General features: G+C 41.0%; 1 protein-coding gene across 1 annotated transcript in view; it reads right to left on the bottom strand.

Annotated features, from left to right (window-relative positions):
- LOC124594667 overlaps positions 1-16308 on the bottom strand; it is a 46230-nt gene that overhangs the window by 21795 nt on the left and 8127 nt on the right. The window contains exon 3 of the mRNA XM_047133037.1: positions 13044-13113. The gene's annotated coding sequence lies outside the window, so the exon portion shown is untranslated. The remainder of the gene's footprint in view (positions 1-13043; positions 13114-16308) is intronic.

The raw sequence follows: 16308 nt of genomic DNA, 5'->3' as shown, positions 1-16308 counted from the left end.
TCCTTTTTGATTTGCATACGACACGACCTGACGACATCGTATCCTTGCCACAAAGTATGAGTGGGGCCTCCGGGGACCACTCCCGATTTTTATCAAAAACTTCCTGTCACTCCATACTTTCTGTGTCCAAGTTGGTGCCTCCCATAGTTCCATCCATATCCATCAGTATGGAGTCCCACAGGGCTCTGTATTGAGTGTGTCTCTATTTTTAGTGGCCATTAATGGTCTAGCAGCAGCTGTAGGGCCGTCCGTCTCACCCTCTCTGTATGGAGACGACTTCTGCATTTCGTACTGCTCCACCAGTACTGGTGTTGCTGAGTGTTGCCTACAGGGAGCCATCCATAAGGCGCAGTCATGGGCTCTAGCCCACGGCTTCCAGTTTTCAGCCGCAAAGTCGTGCGTCATGCACATCTGTCGGCATTGTACCGTTCATCCAGACCCAGAACTTTACCTTCATGATGATCCATTCACTGTAGTTTTTGATGCTTGATTGACTTGGCTTCCTCATCTTTATCAGCTTAAGCAGAAGTGCTGGCAGCACCTCAACACCCTCCATTGCCTGAGCAACACCAATTGGGGTGCAGATTGCACTACGCTGCTGTGGCTCTACAGAACCCTTGTCCAATCCTGAATTGACTATGGGAGTGTGGTTTATGGCTTGGCAGCGCCTTCAGAATTGGATTTACTCGACCCTATGCACCATTGTGGGGTTGGATTAGTGACAGGAGCTTTTAGGATGAGTCCGGTGACCAGCGTACTGGTGGAGGCTGGGGTTCCTCCATTGCAGATCAGATGTGCACAACTGCTCGCCAGTTATGCCGCACACATTCGTAGATCTCCTGAGCATCTGAATTACCATCTCCTTTTTCCGCCCACAGCAGTCCATCTCCCGCATTGGCGGCCCAGGTCAGGGCTGATTGCAGTTCACGTGCAGTCCATTCTTTCCAAACTGAAGTCCTTCCCTTTACCACCTCTACTTGCAGTCTGTTCACATACGCCTCCATGGTGTACACCTCAGCTGCAGCTTCAGCTTCATCTGGACCTTTCACATGGCCCTAAGGACTCCGTTAACGCTGTGGCTCTCCTCTGTCACTTCCTCTAGATTTTTGTTGTGTTCCAGGGCTGCAAAGTGGTTTACACGGGCAGCTCGATGGCTGATGGTCGCGTTGGCTTTGCCTACGTTCACGTCGGCCTAACTGAACAGCATTCCTTACCCAATGGCTGCAGTGTATTCACTGCAGAGCTGGTGGCCATTTCTCGTGCACTTCAGTATCTCCGTTCATGCCCTGGGGAGTCTTTTCATTTATGTACTGACCCCTTGAGCAGCCTGAAAACTATCGACCAGTGCTACCCTTGTCATCCTTTGGTAGCGTCCATCCAGGCATCCGTCTATGCTCTGGAATGGTCCAGTCATTCAGTGGTGTTTGTCTGAACCCCTGGTCATGTCAGAATCCCAGGAAATGAACTATCTGACAGGATGGCCAAACAGGCTACACAGAAACCACTTCTGGAGATGGGCATCCCCACAACTGACCTGCATTCTTTATTACGTCGCAAGGTTTTTCAGCTTTGGGAGATGGAATGGCAAAATCTCAGAATGCACAACAAACTGCGAGTCATTAAGGGGACCATGAATGTGTGGAAGTCCTCAATGAGGGCCTCTCACCGGGATTCCATGGTTCTCTGCCAGCTCCTCATTGGCCATGCCTGGGCAAACTACGGCTACCTCCTGCACTGTGAAGATGCACCTCAGTATTGGTGCAGTGCCCGGTTGACAGTGGCCCATATCCTTCTGCTCTGTCCTTCTTTGGCTGCCCTGTGGCTTCATCTTCGGTTGCTGGACTAGTTATCATTGATTTTAGCAGACAGCACCTCATCGGCTGATTTGGTTTTATGTTTCATCCGTGAGGGAGGATTTTATCATTTGGTCTGAGTTTTAGCACATGTCCTTTGTCCCTCTGTGTCCTCCACCCTAATGCTTTTAGGGTGGAGGTTGTAATGTGTTGCAGGGTGGCTGGCTTTTCCTTTTTATTTTCATCATCGACCAGCCACTGTAATCTGCTTCCTTGTTTTAGTCTCTACCTGTTTCTTGCATCTCTCTGTTGTTCTCTTGTCCTCTTTTGTTCCTTTTAGTGTTCGTTGCCTTTCCTACGTTCTTGTGGTCTTTCCTTTCATTCTGTTTTGCGTTATATGTCTTGTCTGTTTTATTCTCATACTTGTGCCACTGTTTTATTAGGAACAAAGGACCGATGACCTCGTAGTTTGGTCCATTTTCCCCTCTTTTAAACCAACCAACCAACACACATGCACACACACACACACACACACACACACACACACACACACACACACACACACCTCCCTATGTGGTGCTGACTGGACACACAGTGCCGTGCCTCATTTTGCCGGGTGGACTTGGTTATGGTGGATGTTGTGTCGGGTGGGCTGTATAGAAGCAGAGAGAGGTGAGAGGCAGGAAGAGGGATTGAGAATAGGTGGCTAGCAGCTCAAAGGGAGGCAGGTGGTTTGATGGCTAGGAATGCGGGAGGGAGGGGAGGCAGGTACATGGGCTAGGTATGCGATACATGGTTGTGGAAGCCGGTAGGGAGTGGTGCACACTAAAATGGATGTGAATTTGGAGGGGTCGGAAAGACAGATGAAGAGGAAATTGTTGGGTGAAGAGTGTGGGACAGTGAGCTACTGAAGATTTAGCCCAAGGCAATTATGGGAGCTGAGGATATATTGCAAGGATAACTCTTATCCGTGTAGCTCAGAGAAGCTAATGGTGGAGGGAAGGATCCATATGGCATGTGCAGTGAAGCAGCCATTAAAACTGAGCATGTTGTGCTGAGCTCCATGTTGTGCCACCAAGTGGTTGACTTTATTCTTGGCAACAGTTTGGCAGTGGCCATTCGTCATTGTGACAGATGGTTGGTAGTAATTTCGTCATAAAATTCTGTGCAGTGTTTACAGCAGAATTGATATATGATGAGTGCTTTCACATGTGGCCCTGCCTCTGATGGGGGTTTAAGATAAGCCTGTGACAGGACTGGCGTAGGAAGTGCTGGGTTGGTGGATTGAGCATGTCTTGCACCTTGGTCTACCACAGGGATATGATCCCTGTGGCAAGTTTTACCACGATGAATGGCCACTGCCAACTGTTGCCAAAAACAAAGTAATAGATTGGTTCGTCACAAGCAACTGCTGCTGACAGCTGCTTGATGGTCTAAAACAGCACAACAGCTCCCAACTAAATACTCCAAAGAATACACAGCAAGCTATAAGCTTCATTAATACTGTGTGAACATTCTCTTTAAAAAGTATAGTTTGAAAAATATTTCAGTTGTAACATGAGGTCAGGCAAGTCTGATTTTGGAAATAATGGTTTAGGACTATGCACAGGAACTGACTTTGTGTTTTATCTGCATTATGATAACATTGGCTTAGGAACTTTGTTAATGTTACAAAATATTCTTTACTGCAAAAACTAAAAGCTAAGTTCTCAAGTTTCATAAGAAGTGTATTTCATATATTTTGGAACCCTTAGCTACTGCGTTGTCTGTAATTTTAAAACTCTGTTTGTCGTTACTATTATGTTGTCATTAATCACTTTCTTTAAGGATATCATGGCTTGACGCCCTATGGAATAACATGTTTACAGTGAGGTGCAGATAAGCTGATCCTGCTCAAAGAAACTCAGAGAAGAAAAAGAAATTATACACGTATTCTAATTTAATTTAATTGGAGATAAAACATTAATGGCACACAGTACTTTTAGCATATTTAAATATATGGTTTTGTATTTTCCATGTTATGTTAATCTTATTTCCTGGGTTATTTTTTGTTCTGTTTGAGAGGCAGAGAGGGCAAAAGAGAGAGACAGACCTAGATAGATTTTAAGATCCACTGGTGGTTAAAAGCTTCAAAGGCAGAAGTAGGCTACAATTGACAGAGACAGGAAGATAGAATGTAATAGAAGATGAGCGGATAGCTTTGAGACATGAAACAGCAAAGAATCAAATATCCAAAAGACAATGCCCAGTATAAACCCAAAAAATATGGAATTTAATTGATGAAAGGAGAAACTATTAAAATAGAGCAAATGAAAAGGAATGCAGAAATCTAAAATGAAATAGACAAGAAGTGCAAAGGGGCAAAACAGGGAGAACTAGAGGAGAAGGGCAAAGCTGTAGAAGGATACATGGCTGTGGGAAGGATAGATACCCCATTTAGGAAAATGGAAAAGAGATAGGAGAAAAAGAGATGCACCTCTATGAATATTAAGAGCTCAGGTGGTTAGCTCATCCTAAGCAAAGAAGGTAATACTGAAAGGTGGTAGGGCTATGTGGAGGGTCTAAATAAAGGAAAGAAACTTTAAGACAGTATTGGAGAAAGAGAAGAGGAAGTAGATAAAGATGAGATGGGAGCTATGATACTTAGGGAAGAACTTGGGAGATCACTGGAAGACATGAACTGAAAGAAGGAAGCTGAAGGAGATGATAGTCCCTTAGAATTACTTAGATCCTAGGGAGAACATACCATGACAAAAACTTTCCACCTCATACCGTGCTGATGGGTGTGAATATTCAGTTTAGTAAGTCATGGCTGAAAAATTCTGACACAAATTCTTTACAGCAGAGTGGAAAAACTGGTAGAAGCTCACATCATAGATAAGTTTCGATTCCAGAGACTATATCGACAGTACGACTTGCCTTACAGAACAGACAGAAGTGTGTATAGACATGTAGATACAGAAAAACCTTTGACTACTTGGCTGGAAGTTAATAGATATAATTTTCAGGGAGTGAGAGGTTGTCAATAACTTGGATAGAAACAACACTGCAGCTATAAGAATCGAAGGATATGACAGGGAAGGGGAAGTTGTTACGGGAGTAAGCTAGAGCTGCAGTCTATCCCTAATATTACTTGGTCTATATATTGAGTGAGCTATGAAGGAAATCTGAGAGAAATTTGGAAAAGGAAATTAAGTTCAGAGTGAGTAAATAAAAATCTTAAGTTTTCTGATATTATTGTTGTGTGACATAAATACAAAGGACATGGAAGATCAGCTCAGTTGAAAATAGGTTATAAGATAAAGTAAAGCAAGAGTAATTGAAAGTAGTCAAATTAAATCGAGCTATGTGAGCAGCAAAATTACTGACAGCAGCTGAATGAAAGAGTATGCGAAATGCAAGCTGACAATAGTAAAAGAAACATTTCTAAAAAAAGAAATTTATCAACACTGCATAGTAAATTTAAGTCTTATGAAGTGTTTTGTGAAGTTACTTGTTTGGAGTGTTATCTTGTGGAAGAGGGAAACTTGGACTATAAATAATTCTGACAAGAGGAGAAAAGTAGCCTTTAAAATGTAGTGTTACAGAAGAATGTTGAAGATAATATGGGAATATTGGATAAATAATGACAAGGTATTGTTTCAGATTGAAGAGAAAAGAAATTTAGTGGACAGCTTGACAAAGAGAAGTGATCGGTTAATGGTACATGTTGAGGTGTCAAGGAGTTGTCAATTTGTACTTTAATAATTAAAATGGTCAGGGACTATCCCTTGAGTCATTGACTGATTATAAAGATAGCGCAAGGAGAATTGCATTAAGTCAGATTAGTTTCAAATCTGCAACCAGAAATTCCATCAAAGAAAGAGCAACGATGGTTTTCCGTGATCTTTACAATTTCTTTATTGATTTTAAATTTAAAACCATTGTCTGTAGATACTTTATAGTTTGTCCTGGAGTAAATCCAGTGCATCGTCCTGCCTTAGATTGTTTATTTTAAAGTAAGTTATTATTCTGTTATACTGTATCTTTTTTTTTTTACTGAGCAGCATGTTTTATTCCTAACAGCATTAAAGTCTCCTCAAATGATGAGTTTACAATCAGTTATTCGGATCTGTATAGCTGTACTGTATTCAATGGATACATGAAATGGATTGTGTTTCTTTCTGATCACCTGTACCTGTACACTAAATGTGCTAGTAGCATGTGTGTTTGTTGTTGTTGCAGTCTTCAGTCCTAAGACTGTTTTGGAGCAGCTCTCCACATTGCTATATCCTGCGCAAACCTCTTCATCTCCGAATAACTACTGCTTCTTACATCGATATGAACTTACTTACTGTACTCATCTCTTGGTCTCCCTCTGCAAGTTTTACCCATCGTGCCTCCCTCCAATATGGATGATTCCTTGATGTCTCAGAATGTGTCCTATCAACCAATTGCTTCTTTCAATTAAGTAATGCCACAAATGCCTTTTCTCCCCAATTCTGTTCAGTATCTCTTCATTAGTTGCACCATCTACCCATCTGATCTTCAGCATTCTTCTGTAGCACCACATTTCATAAGCTTGTAATGTCTTGTTGTTTGACCTGCTTATTGTCCTTGTTTCACTCCCATACAATGCTACACTCAAGACAAATACCTTCAGAAAAGACTTCCTAACACTTAAACTTATATTCAATGTTAGCAAATATTTCTTCTTCAGAAATGCTCGTCTTGTCATTTCCATTCTGCATTCTGTATCCTCTCTACTTCAACCTTCATCAGTTATTTTACTGCCTAAGTAGCAAAACTCATCTACTACTTTTAGCATTTCATTTCCTAATCTAATTCCTTCAGCATTGCCTTGTTTAATTCAATGGCATTTCATTATCCTTGTTTCGCTTTTATTAGTGTTCATATCCTCCTCTCAAAATTCTGTCCTTTCCGTTCAGCTGCTCTTCCGAGTCCTTTGCTGTCTCTGACAAAATTACATTCTCATCAGCAAACATTAAAAGTTTTTATTTCTTCTCACTGAACTTTATTTCATTCTCAAAATGTTTCTTTGCCTTCATTTACTGCTTGCTCAGTGTACAAGTTCAATAACATCGGGGGTAGGCTTCAGCCCTTTTTCACCCTCTTCTCAACCACTGCTCCCTTTCATACTCCTTAACACATAACTGCTATCTGGTTTCTGTACAACTTGCATATGACCTTTTTCTCCCTGCACTGCACCCCTGCTACCTTCAGAATTTCAGGTAGTGTATTCCAGTCATCACTGTTAAAAGATCTCTAAAAGTCTAAAAATACTAGAAAAATAAGTTTGTCTTTCTTTAACCTTCTTTTAAGATAAGTCGTTGGGTCTGTATTGGCTCATGTGTTCCAACATTTCTCCAGAACCCAAACTGATATTCTCTGAGGTTGGCTTCTACCAGTTTTTCCATTCTTCTGTATATAAATAGTGTCAGTATTTTGCAAGTGTGACTTATTAAACTGATAGTTCGGTAATTTTCATACCTGTCAGCATGTGATTTCTTCGGAGTTGGAGCTATTACATTCTTCTTGAAGTTTTAGAGTATTTCCTGTGTCTCTTATATCATGCACAGGAGATGGGATAGTTCTTCTACTGTCTTCAATATGTCATCTCTCAAAGCTACCCATTCATCAGCTACTGTGTTCTGTTCCCCAGTTTAAGTCAATTGTTGCCTAATTCTACCTTTGAAACTCTCAACAACCTCTGGTTCTTTCAACTTAGCTAGGTCCTATATATGTAAGTTCTTACTTGGTTTGCAAATTCCTCTGTTTTAATATACAGTTCATAACCAATACATTATAGACAGAGTCCACAACTGCACCTGGATATATCTAAATGTTTAAAGTCTAGTTGGAAATCTCTGTCTTACAGTTATGTAATCGATTGCAAATCTTCAGCTGTCGCCCAGTCTCTTTCTCGAATACCACCCTTCTTTGATGGTTCTTAAACTAGGTATTAGTGATGATTAAATTATGCTGTGTGGAAAATTCTGATAGGCAGGTTTATGTTTCATTCCTTTCCCCAAGTTCATATTCTCCTTCTATTTTTCCTTCTCTTCTTCCTACCACTGATTTCTAGTCACCCATCACATGAAGTGAAGTGTTTCTCTCCCTTAACTATCTGAATAATTTCTTTTATCTCATCACACATTCTTTGTCTCTTCGTTATCTCTGGAGCCAGTTGGCATATAAACTTATACTTCTGTGGTGAGTGTGGGCCTGGTGTCTATCTTGCCTACGATAATGTGTTACCTATGCTGCTCCTGTTTTCATATTCATTATTAGAACTACTTTTGATTATCTCTATTTGATTTTGTATTTGTAGGCCTGCACTCACTAGACCAGAAGTCTTGTTCATCATGTCACTGAACTTCACTAATCCCCATTATATCTAACTCCTACCTATTGATTCTCCTTTCTAAATTTTCTAACCTAACTACCTGATTAAGGGATCTAACATTCCCTGATCCAATCTGGGGCACCAGTTTTATTTTTCCTGATGATTGCCGCCTCCTGAGTATTCCCTGCCCAGAGATCTGACTGGGAGGGGGGGGGGGGGGGGGGGGGACTATTTTTGCATGTGTTCAGGAAAAGTAGTGGCTGTATAGTTTCCCTTGCTTTCAGCTGTGTGCAGTACCAGCACAGCAGGGTCATGCTGAGTTACATTACAAGGCCAGATCAGTCAATCATCCAGACTGTTGCTACTGCAACTGATGAAAAGGTTGTTGCCCCTCTTCAGGAACCACATGTTTGTCTGATCTCTTCATAGATATCCCTCCTTTGTGGTCAGACCTCTAGTATAGCTATTTGTATCGTTGTAGCACTCAAGCTATACTACCTCAACAGTGTCTGTTGTTATGGGGAAGTTTATATGTGTTTTACAGGTCCATGTGTGTAAGATGTAGAGCTAGTAGCAGTCAGTCACGTGTTCCTCCACTGCTGAACTAAGTCATGGAAGTGTATGTAGTCAACACATCAAGATTGGTCAACATAGTGATGTGACAGAAAGCAGAAGGGACTGTCCCTTATGGATGTGTCAGTGACAATCAGTTTTCTAACTCATCAAGAATTACCACTGTCAATGAATGAATATCCATCTCAACCAGTTTCCAAGTGAACATTGCAAAGGGAACTGCATGCAGTGGACATTTGTAGCCGAGTACCTTGTGAAAGGGCTTTTCCCACAGCATCACACAAAGCTGCCCATCTTCAGTGTGACCCAAACAACACATAAACTGGACAGAAGCTGGCATGAGTGTAATCCAACAAGCCACAATTCTGTGAAGTCTGGTGTTTAACTTGCAATATATGGAGAGAGTAGTTTGGGCCAGATGCGGTTCTGTGATGTTTTAGGGTGTTTTTCATACCTTAACTTAGGGCCACTCATTCACATAACAGTAAACATGATGATGGATGTCTATTTTAACATTCTTGGTAACCAAGTGGTATCCTTTCATCTACATCTTCATGATGAATATGTTATGAACACTCCCATCTTCTGAGATGATAGCAGGTATGATCACATTGTTGCACATACACATTCCTGGTTTGACGTACACATGAGCTTCTTCTCACCTCTTGACTGACCCACTAAATCACCAAACCTGACTCTCATTGAAAATGTCTGAGACTATTTGGAACAGCAGGTAGAATGTAGCTATTAATATCCCCCCCCCCCCCCTGCAGTTCGGTAGCTCTTTGGGCTCTCATCAGGGCTGCTTCAGCTATTGGACGCGGCGAACCTGAAGAAACTTGTCAACTCCCCTCCCTGGTGTAGTTGGGACCATTATCAATGCTAGATGTGGTGTGACATGGTGTTAGGATGGTGTCTGGGGAGAAGGGGAGGGGGTTTGACAAATTTCTTATCCAATGTGCTTATTGTTTCCTCTTACTGCATTCCTGTAGTTGCACAGTAATATTGTTTATGATTTCCATGTGATGTTAGTTTAAATATTGTTTTTATTGCTTTAAGAGTGGTAACCATAACATGTATGCCTGCACCAAATTTTGTTGATCAGGGTGCGTATAAGGATATAGGATTGTAAGTAGAAAAGTGTTAATCATAAATTAACAATATATTCTTCCAATAAACCACCACATCTTACTAGGAACTACCCAGTATACAGCTATCAAAATCCTAACATCCCTTCACTTGAGGAAAAAAAATTAGTAAAGATTTATAAAATGTTTGATCTTCCTGAAATATGTTGCTGTACGTATGACTGAAATATGTGAGTGATGCCATGTGAATTATTAAAAGAAAACGGAATGCTTACAAAATTTTCTGTGTGTCATGTGTGAATATGCGTGTCAAAATTATTTTAAACAACAACTCAGTCTAATTGTAGATAAATCAAGATCTGACTAACTCCTGAAAGTTTTAAGTTTGCCAGCACAGTTTCCACAGCAAAGTTACTGATGTCTTCACAGTGCCACGTGTCCTAAAACAAAATGTGGTACATGTAATTATTTAAAGCACTTCTGTGTGTCACAATTGGGTTGAAAATATTCTAAGTCCGCAATTTACTTACTTTGTGTGGATCCGAAAAATTGAGCTATGTGCATTTAGTTTAGCTGTACCACTGACTAACTCTCTGAATGTAGGATCCTCACAAGCGATGCTTCAGCCCCTGATTGAGTTCAGTGCTAGAACACATTGCTTTGCATCCCTTTTCTTCCATCCATGTGTCTTGTGTTGTCTTCTACCTTATTTGTCTTCTTGTTTATTCTTTGACACATTTTTTGCCATCTACACTGGCAGCGAGGCAGTCGGCCACCTGTAGGTCATCTAGCTGGCGTAGCGGTGCCTCTGCCATTACTAATGCTCTGCAGTCAGGTGAACTTTGGTGCCCTCTGCTCATGCCATGACGGAGGAGCTTGAAGCTGCCAGGTGCGGGGCATTCTTTCGAGTGTGTCAGTTGTCATTGCTGAAGTGATGGAGTGAGACAGTTTTTCGACCAAGCTCAAGTGAATGTAATGCCTAACTAAACACTCGTATCAAATCTGTTTTTTATACATTTAATCTACAGCAGAACACAGTTTTAATTGGAAATTGATAAAATGCTGAAATTGCTGAACTACCACTCACAGGAGCATGAAACTTTGGCTCCTGGGCCATTTACACATCTATAACACTAATCCACAATCAAAATGATAGGTCATCAAAGAATGCAAGTTCAGTAATTGAAAAATGGTGGGGTCAAGAGTAACTGTTCAGCTGCAGCAGTCGGTCAGACTGTGCTAATGGTGAAATAGACCTCATATCCTAACACCATGTAAACTATCAAGTTTTGCATCACTAGTAACCATAAATGTATTTGCTCTCTAGCTCTGTCATTTGGAATCATTTATCCTGGTGGGATAAAAACATTGGAATTGCAGGTGTTTAATGACTGTGGTATTAGTATGATTGAATCCTGTGTTTGATGGACTTTGGTAAAGGGCAATATGATAGACACTTCTGAAGTGAATGCTGTTCTTGCCTGAATGATTTTGAGCTTGGCATTTAATTGAATGCTTCATCCCAAAATTTTAGCCTAAATTACTACCTAGGCCATTTATGGTTGCTTCCTAAACTGTTACATGGGCCACTTAGGTTGCAACATAATTGTTATCTAAATTTCTCCCAAAGAGCTTAAATCAGTAATCATTGTTGCTTTACAGGTCTCTTAGTTAAAAATACTAGTTACCTGGTATTCATTGCTCAAGGAATTTTGCACTAGTTTAGATATTCGCTCGCTATGTGTTGTGACTTTCATTCTTACGGTTTAGTCCCATTTGAGAGATGCACGCAGTTGTAATGATGATTCCCAGGTGGACGTAAAGAACACTTTATTCACAATGGGTAAAATCTGATAACAACTGAAAAATGATTCATGGTCACTCAAAAGAAACAAAGTTTGCTGACGTGGTATGCATTTCAAGGAAAGATTCATTCCGAGTGGCTGTAGATGCAGTGTCCGTCCTGTATGGAGTATTGTGATGCAGTGCGAAGATGGTGCAATGTAGAGCAGTGTGTTGTCGGATCTGGTCTTGGTCAGTTCCAACTGATGACCTACGAATGTAGCCTGTTCCTAGCCTGGAACTGAGCGAGCAGTTGAATGCTCGCTACTGGAGGCTTTACTTGGCCTTAAGTATACGGTAGGCTGATGCACATTCTCTTAGCATGCAACATGCAGACATTACTTGTTTCCTTGATAGCTGTACCATTGGCTTCCTGATTTGTGTGCTATTTGGAAGATGGTACATGTGAAATATAGTGTATCAAAAGACTGTTCGCATGCAATATTGTGACAATAACATGTGATGCCCATGTGGTATTAATAAACAGTCTCTGGAGGTGAGACACCTGTGGGCCACAGGTAGGCAAACCCGCAGGGCTAAGATGTTGTACTGGCAGTGTATGTAGTTGGCTTATGGACCATATACAATCTATGGGTATTACTTAGAGATGACCTTGTTCTTACAGCTTTCTACCTCCTAGCCTTAACTTCATTTATGACTTGTGTTTTTCACCTTATGCCTTGTGTTTTTCGACTGCTTGTGAACTTGTTGCTGCATCGGTATGCTTTTGTCCAGTCTACAAAATATTGGAGCATCTGTTCTTTTCTACACCGAAGCTTTACAGTGGTATAGGAAGATTAATCTTAAAATTATCAGTTGAATATTTAAGATACTTCCCCCAAACTACAGTTTGCATCCATTATATTTTAAGGTCAACTTACTCTCCTCCCTCGCCCTCCCTCTTTAATAAGGTACATCTAACAATACATACTGTGTGGCAGTGACACCATTATGGGCACTGATTTTCATTCCTGACAAGTTATGGCATTTCATAACATAGGCTTCAGTGAGGTATTCAGTTGAGGACAGTTGTAGAATGAAAGACTGGGACTTTAAAATTACTTCACATAGCATTGAGATGAAAATAATTCAAAACATTGTCATTTGTAAGATACGAAATATTGCTTTTTGTGACTAGTTTCAGTTAATGAAAATTGTTGACAGGAAAAATGTTAAATTTGATGATGTATAGAAATCAGTCTGTTTATTAATTACTACAGTGTCACAGCAAATGAACTAATGTATACATTTCAGCAATCTATCAACAATGTGATTATTGTGTGGGTCTTTTGTGTTAAGGTTCTGTATAATCTTCTAATAAAGGAAAGAAAAAACACAGTGTTTTGTTATGCAATGAAATTTCTTATCCGTAAGTGGGCAACAAGATAGTAGACTACTTACTGAATGCCGTAGATGTGCCAATCTGTGTTCTTTGCCTCTGTCTTGTCAAACTTCTCCTTTAATCTTCTTTCTGTAATTATTGATTTTAGAGAACTGTTGTTAAATAATTTACACAATATTGCAGTTTTATTTTTAATTTTTCTTGACGTTTATTAATACCAAGTTCATTTTCAATTATCAGCTGTGTAGAACATATGAGCATCTAGATCTTAATGTCAGGAGCAAATTATGTATAAATCAAAGAACATAATACAATAGGGACTAACCAAATGGGGCAGCACATTTTTTAAGACACTGACCTCATATTCGTGAGAGTGGAGTGTGCTCTGTCCGGCCATCCTGAGTTAGATTTTCCTAAAACTTTTCAGGCAAATTCTGTGATAGTTCCTTCATAAAGGCCATGGCCAACACATGTCCTCTCCTAATAGGAGTATACTTCTATATTCTGTCTGTGTGTATATTTTTGAGCTATTTATTTTTGTTTTAGAATTAGAAATTCTTTATCATTAGGGTATGATCCCTGGATGAATAAATGAATAAAACTAAATAACTACAATTCAGGAAGTTACACCATCTTGAAGAATTTTGAAACATTTCATACTGGCAGTGTTCAACAAGATGAAAAGCTGGTCCACAATATAAAAAAATGTATGATATCTGCGAATTGAATTCTCTCCTCTAACTGACTGTGGAACTGTGTGTGACACCTGTATGAAAGATGTGTGTATTACATAAATTACCAATTGGTGGAATACAAGAGTATCACATTTTAGTTATTGATATAAAAGAACATATGACGGAAAGGATGGATTGCAGACAGACACAACAAAAAGACTGCTAAACAAGTAATCTTCTGGCCAAAAATGCCTTTTTCAGAAGTAGACACACACACACACACACACACACACACACACACACACACACACACACACACACACACACATATGACCACTGTCTCTGGCCATTGAGGCCAGACTAATAGCAACTGCACATGATGGGAGAAGCACTCTGGGTGGAGGGGTAAGGGGGAAGCCGGAGTGGGGAGGGGGAGGGTTAGGAGGGATGGGGTGGAGAACCGTAAAGTGCTGCTTGTAGAAGCATGTAGGGGATGTGGTGGGGAGGGGCTAGGGCAACTAGGTACAATCAGGTGGTTAGACAGAGGATGGGGAGGGGGAGTGGGAAGGGAATGGCAAAGGAGATAAGTAAAAAGATTGTGGGTGCATTGGTGGGATAGAAAGCTATGTCTAGTGCTGGAGTGTAAACAGAGAAGGGGATAGGTAGGTGGAGGACAATGACTAACGAAGGTTGAGGTCAGGGGTTACGGGAACGTAGGATATATTTCAGGGAGATTCCCACCTGCACAATTCAGAAAAGCTGGTGTTGGTAGGAAGGATCCAAATGGTGCAGGCTGTGAAACACTCATTGAAGTGAAGAATGTTGTTTCAAATAACTTCCGGGAATTCAACCAGGTAACACTTTCAGATACCGCTGATATTTCAGCGGGAGAACACCCCGCCATTTTCAAGGGAAACTGCAATGGACAGGCGGCGTACATGCAAATTTAAAACCTCGATTCTTGGACTGAAGCAGGAAAGATAACACACACACTGAACACTAGTGCCACCAAAGATGACCAAAAGTCAGAGCTATCGATAGTGAGACTATGAATTTGCAGGTGAGGTAGCATTGACTCTGTCCCTCTGTTTTTTGACAAGGGAGAGAGCAGGATTCCAAATGGAGTTTAAACAGAAACCTCCATCCCTGTTAACAAGGTTGCTCGCTAATTTAATCTCAACTGCCTCCCTAATAACACTGTCCCAATAGCTGGACGTGCATGCCAATGTCTCGGTGTTATTATATAACATGGGGTGACCAGTATCCAAGCAATGTTCAGCAATAGCAGATCTACTTGGCTGCTGTAATCGTGTGTGCCATTTATGCTCAGTACATCGGTCCTCCATGGTCCTGATAGTTTGACCAGTATATGCCATGCCGCAGCTACAAGGAATATGATATACACCCGCCTTACCCAGTACAAGATCATCCTGAACGGAACTCAAAAGTGCTCTACTTTTAGATGGAGGTCGGAAAACACATTTCACATTGTATTTCTGTAAACACGACTGATCTTATTGGACGTGTTTCCTACGTAAGGCAAAAAGGCAGTAGACTTAGGTGTTGACTCAGGATTATCATCAATCACCCGATGTACAGTTGGTCGATAGCGCAACGCACGTTCAATCTGTCTATCACTATAACCATTTTGACGAAATGTAACTTCAAGATGGGACAGCTCAGCTGGCAAAGTCTCAGTGTCAGAAGTGACATGTGGCCTGTGTACCAAGATACGAAGTACCCCTTAATGCTGAGCCGGATGGTGGCAACTATTAGCCTGTAAGTACAAGTCGGTGTGAGTACGTTTCCTGTGGACTGGATGTCCCAATGATCCATCATCCTTCCTCCTAATCAATGCGTCAAGAATGTTCGGGTGGATCGAGTTCAGATGTTCTAAAAAGACATTCAAATTCTCCCTACCATGAGGCCAAACAATGAAGGTATATTCAACGTATCTATAGAAACAGGCGGGTTTCAAAGGCACCGACTCCAGTGCACGCTCCTCGAAGTCTTCCATAAACAAATTTGCGATCACAGGAGACAACGGACTACCCATCGCAACTCCATCTGTCTGCTCGTAATACTGGTCATTAAATAAAAAGTAAGTGGATGTCAACACATGCCAAAAGAGATTAGTTAATTCAGCACCAAACCTGGCCTCAATTAACCGCAATGAATCAGACAGAGGAACACGAGTGGAGAGAGAGACCACATCGAAACTCACTAAAATATCAGAGTCATTCAACCACAGTCCCCCCAAACGACGTAAAAAATCAGCTGAGTTCCTGATATGATGTTCACACCGACCGACTTGTGGACTCAACAGAGAAGCAAGATGCTTGGCTACACGATATGTCGGAGTGCCGATGTTACCCACTATAGGACGGAAAGGAACCCCTTTCTTGTGAACCTTCAGAAGGCCATATAACCTAGGGGGAACAGCACTATAGGTGTTAAGACTCTTGATAGTGTTCTGCAACAAACCACTTTTCTTCAGGAGGCTGTTGGTCTTTCTCTCAACACTTTTTGTGGGCGCAGCATCGATTCTGCGATACGCTGAATCAGATAGTAAACGTTGTATCTTTTGTACATAATCATGTATATTTAAAACAACGGTGACATTGCCCTTGTCTGCAGGTAAAATAACAAT

This window comes from Schistocerca americana, chromosome 2 (assembly GCF_021461395.2).
Source record: "Schistocerca americana isolate TAMUIC-IGC-003095 chromosome 2, iqSchAmer2.1, whole genome shotgun sequence".
Classification (NCBI taxonomy): Eukaryota; Metazoa; Arthropoda; class Insecta; order Orthoptera; family Acrididae; genus Schistocerca; species Schistocerca americana.
Note: the sequence above shows the minus strand (reverse complement) of the source record. Positions and strands in the feature narration are given on the sequence as shown.